The sequence below is a fragment of the Galeopterus variegatus genome, unplaced genomic scaffold, assembly GCF_000696425.1.
Source record: "Galeopterus variegatus unplaced genomic scaffold, G_variegatus-3.0.2 Scaffold28672, whole genome shotgun sequence".
NCBI lineage: Eukaryota > Metazoa > Chordata > Mammalia > Dermoptera > Cynocephalidae > Galeopterus > Galeopterus variegatus.
The window spans coordinates 3,880-11,273 of NW_007754783.1; the positions used below are offsets into that span (position 1 = coordinate 3,880).

General features: G+C 46.6%; 1 pseudogene; it reads left to right on the plus strand.

Annotated features, from left to right (window-relative positions):
* Positions 1–1,304: 1,304 nt before the first annotated feature.
* Positions 1,305–4,865, plus strand: LOC103583810 (annotated as a pseudogene).
* The last annotated feature ends 2,529 nt before the right edge of the window (positions 4,866–7,394 follow it).

A 7,394-nucleotide genomic window follows, 5' to 3' on the forward strand; every position in this document is an offset into this window, starting at 1 on the left:
CATAGAATGGATCCAAAGTCAGTTTATATTCCAGCAAGGTAATAATAGTTGGCCCACATCTAGATGATCTCCATTTACTCAGTTCATGAACAAATACGCACTGAGTGCCTACTGTCTACTAGTTGCCTGGGGCACACAGATAAATAATACGCACTCACTACCTTCAAAGAGCCTTCAGTCTGATGGGGGAGAAACATGTAAACAGATACTAAGGCAACGCAGGAAGGGCAATGTTAGAAATATTCACAGGGCTGTGGGAGGAGGGCAGAGGTTTCCAGGAGCTGATTCCTGAGTTTAAAGTTGCTACTTTGAACTATGAAGTGCTTAATAGTAATTTCACATTTACAAAATAGAATGTTAGAGATTACAGTGTTAATACAAAGAAGGATTTTGTGCGAAATCTTCCTTTGTCGGTTATAATTTTAATTTATATGTTGAAAATTGAAAGTTTTTATTACTAAAAAATTTGCAGTTTGTCATGATACCTCTAAAATATGCAGTACATCTTTTTAGGAAATAGCCATCTTTTTAGGAAGAAACCTATTAATTTCAGTATTATTCACTATAGTACAGTACAGACCTGTATTATATAGTGTATTTTATATTTTGCTTATTTGGTTAAAGGGATTGGCATTTAATTGGCTCAAGATACCCCCTTAGAAACCTGGTAAAATCTTTCCAGTAGGTGGTTGAAACTGCAGCACTAACTTACACTATGGCAACCACAGTTACACGTATCAGAAGTCTTGAGAGAAAATAAGAAAATAAGAGAGTAACCATTAGCTATTACATAATAGGCGGTTCTCCTTAATCAAGAGTTTCACTGTGTAATTCCATAGGGTGAGTTTGGGTTGAACTAGCTTATCAGCCTGGTTACCCTGCCAAAGTCTAATATTTAGTATTAGAGTTGTTGACCTTGATTTCTTTTGGTGGAACAGTCACTGTGATGTCAACCATGCTCTTTTGGTTTATATCCTGGCCTGGTAGTTAAAGACAGAACAGGAATACCTCCTAAGAATTCCCTGCTGAAAGAAATAGATTCACTTATCAGAATGTCATACTGCATTTCTCAACATGTGATTCCCTGTGTCATGAGACCCTGTAGAGAGTTCCCACCCAGAAGATGGCTCTCACCAGGGGCACCTCCTGGACCATGGACTTTCCAGCCTCCAAAACTATCCTGGCCATCTCAGCTCCAGATCCAGCAGGAGACTGGCTCAAGAGAAGACAAGATCCAGCCAGAAAGTGTAAAAGTCAGACGTCAGTAAAAGGATAGCATCTCCTGTCTATTGAGCACCTAACACATGCCAGGGGGAGGGCTAGAGCTGGGTGACTACGTGGAGATGCTGAAGGATGAGGAGGATGCCTTGTGGGAGAATGTGGAGTGCAGCCAGTACAAGCTGAGTCACTACATAACCCCGCCAAGCTCACCTTCTGCCTGTGCCAGTGTAAGGTCATTGATGAGCATCATGAGGACGAAGTGCTCAGTGCTCCCATGCTGCCATCCAAGATCAACTACTTGAATTTTACTACCCAGAACTGTACAACCTGGTTACTGGGAAGGAGCCCACATGGAGATTCTCCATCATTGTGTTGGAGGAGGGCCCCAAGGGCCTCACATGCTTCCTGATGAATGAAGTCATCAAGCTGCAGCACCAGATGAAGGCCAAGGACCTGTGGAGGTGCGAGCTGCTGGCCAAGTCACGAGAGCTGGAAAACGAAAGAAGCAGCTGACGCTGACATGGGTGGAGCTGTTGACCTTCCAGGAGCAGTACTACAAGCAAGATAGAGGAGGAGTGGGCCAGCTACAACAACGAGCTGGTCAAGGTGAAAGATGACAACTACAACTTGGCCATGCTCTTTGCCCAGCTCAGTGAAGAGAAAATCACAGTAGTGATTCGGAGGAGTCAAGACCTTCAAATTGAGATTGATCACCTGAAGCATTGATTGAGTAAGATGGAGGAGGAATGTAAGTTGGAGAGAAATCAGTCACTGAAACTGAAGAACAACACTGAGAATCAGCCCAAGAAGGAGCAGGTTCTGGAACTGGTGTGGGAGAATAAGAGGCTGAAGACCAGAAATCAGGAGGTGCAGTACATCCTACAGGCCAGAAAATACAGCTTGCTGGACTTGGACAAAGCCATCCTGGACATCCTGGAACACAACCAGAAGGAGGCCCTGGAGGACCAGCAAGAGCTCGTCAGCAAGATCTGAAGCCTACAGAAGAAGGTCCACGAGGCAGAGGATCTGTGGGACTAGTACCTGGAGGAGAATGAAGATGTGGAGCTCAAGTGTTTGACCCTGGGAAAGGACTGCAAAATGTACAAGCACTGCTTGAACAGTTATGCTACAGCTGGAGGAGGTGGGGGGAGCAGAACCAGGCCTTCCATTCCCAAGACGAAGCACAGACCCAGTACTCACAGTGCTTAATCGAAAAGGACAAATACAGGAAACAGATCCTTGAGCTGGAAGAAAAGAATGACGAGGTGAAGATCGAGATGTTGTGGCAGGAGGCCTGCATCATCAACCTGGAGAGCAAGCTCTGGCACCTCTCCAAGGATAACACCAGCCTCGACCAGAAGCTGCCCAGGAACCTGCCAGTAACAATCATCTCTCAAAACTTTGGCGGGCTGGCCCGTGGCTCACTCGGTAGAGTGCGGTGCTGATAACACCAAGGCCCCGGGTTCGGATCCCACATAGGGATGGCCGGTTTGCTCACTGGCTGAGCGTGGTGCTGACAACACCAAGTCAAGGGTTAAGATCCCCTTACCGGTCATCTTTTAAAAAAAAAAAACAAAAAAAACAAAAAAAAAACTTTGGGGATGCCAGCTCCAGGGCTAACAGTCAAGAAGTGGACAATTCTTCAACCTCAGAGGAGTCGCCTAAAGACAGCAAATACTTCCTGCCCTACCACACACCCAGGCACAGGATGAATCTGAAGGCCATCTAGCTGCAGAGAACCAAATCCCCCATCAGCCTGAAGCAAACATTGAATTTTCAAGTCAAGGGACATGAAGAAGGCACAGACGCCAGCCCCCCCTCCTCCAGTTCTTTGCCCATCACCAGCTCCTTCATCAAGATGCCCCATCAGAGCTGTAGCAGCAACACGTCAATGACTGCCGAGCCCCCAGAAAACAACTCCATTATCAGATGCTATATGAAAAGTGCACTTTATCGCAGCACAGTTGAAGAAGACAATGACAGTGGTGGGTTTGATGCCTTAGACCTGGATGTTGACAGTCATGAATGCTACCCCTTTGGGCCCCTCTCCATCCACTTTTCCTCCTCTTCCTCCTCCTACCAGTGCAAGAGCCTGGATACCTATGACCTGGAGCAGGTCAACTTCATGTTTAGGAAGTTCTCTCTAGAAAGACTCTTCTGGCCTTCAGTCACATCCGTGTGGAGTTTCGGGCCCTTGGTGCAGTACACAACACTGAACAGCGACAGCCTCATCTCCCAGCTCATCCTGCTCTGGGGCAAAGCATGTGGAAGATTCACCCACTTGGTCAAGCTGGGCTCCCTGGCCTGGCCTTGAAGGCAGGCTTCCACGAGGGCCACCAGCTGCTGCTGCTAGAAGCCTGCATAAAAGGCGAGAAGGCAGAGTGTCCCCTTGGATACATGCACAAAGAAGGAGGCCCACTGGACCATTCAGAGGTGCAGTGGCCCTGTCACACTGCTCTACAAGGTCAACCAGGCAGGCTACTGGATGCTGCTGAAGCACATGGAAGAGGACCTGATCACATTAGGGGACTCGTTCTACATCCACCTAAATCTGAACATCTCCAGCCAGCTGGATGCCTGCTCCATGTCCTCGAAGTGTGACGATGTTGTGCATGTTCACGAAACCAGGTACAGGTGGCTGTGCACACGGGTTGACACTTTCATGGGCCATGACCTGGACATGGGCAACATTCCCTGCTACAGCCAAACCCAGTAAGCCCCTCCTGGTCAAGCTGTAGCACCTGATGCATAGGGGAAGCCGTCAGGAGGCGGACACTGCTTACCACACCCTGAGGGCACTCTGGAACCCCTGGCAGCCAGAAGAACCAGTTTCAGTGAGTGAACTTGGGTCAGTCCCTGCCTCTCACAAGCAAGTTTCCTGTTTGGCCAGCAGGTCTGAAAACAAGTACAAGCAGATGAACAGTAAGGAGTAGGTCTGCATCATCTCACAGAGCTTGCTGGGGAGCCTGGTCTGGTCCTTCCTGGAGGCCACCAAGCTCTTAATGGAGACGCAGGAAGAGCTGGATCCCGAGAACGAGCTCAGCAAGTACCTCAGCCTCATCCCCTACAGCCTGGTGTCAACCTTCCACTGTGGGCACCACCAGCCTGTCCTCTTCAGGCCCCCTATGGTGGCCAAGACACTGGTTCAGAAGCTGCTCAACTCGGGGGCACCATGGATTTCACCATATGCAAGTGGGATATTGTTACAAGAGAGGAGTTCCTCAGGAAACAGAAGATGGAGACCATCATCTACTCCCAAGAGAAGAACCCCAACACTTTTGAATGCATCGTTTCTGCCAACGTTGAAGGTGTGGCAGCCAAGAACAAGCACTATCTGCTGGAGGCCGAGATCGGTTGCCTGATGGACTTGATCAATTCCAAGATCTACCCCATTGTGCTCTTCATTTTGGGTGTCTGAGAAGAACATCATGAGGTTCAGAAGCTGCTGCCTCAGCCTGAGATGGAGAAATAATTCCTGCATATGTGGCAGCTGAAGGAGAAGAAGCTGGAGGCACTGCTGTGCCTGTATGCCACCATGGAGGCCAAGATGTGGGGAATCATGGAGGAGCTGCTTTGCATCATCGAAGACAAAATTGCTGAGGAGCAGTGCAAGACCCATCTGGGTGGACAAGGATCAGCTGTGAGGCAGAGCTGCCCTGGGTCTCAGCAATTCAGCAGGGGGCGAGGGGAGATCTTGCTGCCCACAGCCTGGAGGCTCTGTCCTATCTGGGGATGGAGGGAGGAGTAGTGAGTGGTTCGTTCCTCCTGAGGCTGATCTGGCTGAATCCTTCGGTCCACCTGGCCTTAGCAGAGAGACAGGGCCAAGCAAAGAACACAAAGCCAGGGGCTGGGGCCTAGGCCAGTCAGCCCATCAAACACTGGAGCAGCAGTTGAATGTAATGCATGGGACAAGTGTGCTACCTGTTGGACAGGGACATCCCCAGCCAGGGTGACTGCCAGCCCTGAGGACGCAGGAAAAGAACATTCCCAGACAAGACAGGTGGGGGAGGGGAAGTGTGCCATGCTATTAATTCTCTAGCATTAAAATTTCTCTATTTCTTTGTTTAAAAAAAAATTATATATCATACTTTATCTTAGTAAGCCACACCCAGAGCTTGTATAAAATTTTTGTATTTACCTAAAGTTATCTAGAAGCATACTTTCTCCATTTTCATTTCTGCCCTGGTTGCTAACAGAGGCATTGCCATTGGAAAGTGACCTTAAATCTCTTCATAGTTTAGGGGGTCTTAAAATATACTTGGAAATAAGGTTCTTTCCTGTAAGAGAGGACATACTAGATATTCAAGGACTAATAAGGTCTCCGTTTAATCTTGGGTTTATCTATTTTAAGCCCTGATTAAGCACAGGCAAATTACTTGATCCCTGCTCCTCCCCACATTCTCAGTGGGGCCTCAACTCCCAGTGCAGGCATCTCTGAGTACACTGAAAGGAGCAAAACTTGAAGGTCTTCAGTCAGCACAAAATGTCAGATTAGCTTAAAATCCAGCCGTAGCTAAGCAGAGAGAACCAAGGGTGCTGAGGCTAGAGCACCCCACATTTCCACCCACATCCTGCCACATGTTGGTGGGAGTCTGGGGAGCCCCAGCCTGAGAGCACACCCTGTTTCCTCAGAACTTCTGGCCCCTGCATTATTCTAACTGCCTCCCTCCCTGCTTTCTTTGCAGGATTGTTATTTCTACCAAGGCATGACCTTCTCGGAAAATACCACACATAAGTAGGATTTGGGGGAAGGGGTGGGGCTGGGGTCTTTGTAAAGTGGTTAGCGACAAATCTGACCTTATTTCTGGTAATCCATGTTACCATCTGTTGATAAGTGACTATATTTTTCAGTCCATTTCCATCTTTATGTACATACCAAATTTGGAAAATTATCTATGGCTTCTCTTTTCCATTTCAAGTCAACAGTGATTCATTGATTTTGGCTGTACAGTAAATCGGCTGGTGCTTATGAAGGTGTCATAGTACCAGTGTGTCACAAAGGCATCTACTGATTCTCATTCACTCTCAGGAAGGAGTATGTAGTTTTCCTTCTCAGGGGAACTAAGCGTTATGCTGCTTTATAGGCATTCTTTGAGTCATATAACATTAAGATTGACATGATTATTCTTAATTGACTTGGGGTTAGACTATTTCATATTTGGTTTTGCCTTCAAATTTAATGATATACAGTCCAGGCTTTGAGAAGTGAGCAAATTCAATTTATCTGGCACTATTATATAGTGTTATTAAGAGTATAATACTGTGCAGAGAATATAGAGTTACGTCCTTGGTGAATTCATAGGATATTGCTGATAAGGGTCTATTTGATCCAAGTGCCTCTCTTCCATTTCATATTCTCCATTCTCTATCTTTCCCTTTTCTTCTCAGAGTCTCTCTCACCACCAAAGCTGAAATTTTAGGATTCATTCATTTATTCAGTAAATTTTTATTGAGTAATTAAATCCCAGGATAAGCACTGGGAATGCAGTGGTGCATAAGATAAATATAGCCCCTGCCTTTTCACAGACATTACAGTTTAGTGCAGCGGTTGGGGGGCCACATCTAGCCCATCACCTGTCTTTGTTAATTAAGTTTTATTGGAACACAGCCATACCTGTATACATTTAGTCTATGGCTGCTTTCATACTACAACAGCAGACTTGAATAATTGCAACAGAGACCCTCTGGTCTGCAAAGCCAAAATTGTTTACTACTTGACCCTTTGTGGAAAAAAGTTAGCTGACCCCTAATCTCATGGGTAGTGATGGAGACATTACATAAATGCAGACTGGAGCTTGAAAGGTCTTGTACCCTGTTAAGGAGAATAATCTCTCCTGAGGGCAGTAGGCTACTAGTGGACTGTTGTATAATCTCTCCTGATGGCAGTAGGCTACTAGTGGACTGTTGTAAGCAGGGAAAGTAACGTGTTCATGTTTGAATTTTAGAAAAGTCCCTATGGCTGCTGTTTACTTAAGAGAGTCAGTAAGTGCATGCATTAGGATGAAAAGCACTAAGGTATAGTGGTTAAGAGCATGGATCCTTGGGCAGACTACCTGCATTCAAATTTTTACTCTTTTTTTTTTGTCTTTTTTTGTGACCTGTAAGGGGATCGCAACCCTTGGCTTGGTGTTGTCAGCACCACGCTCTCCCAAGTGAGCTAACCGGCCATCCCT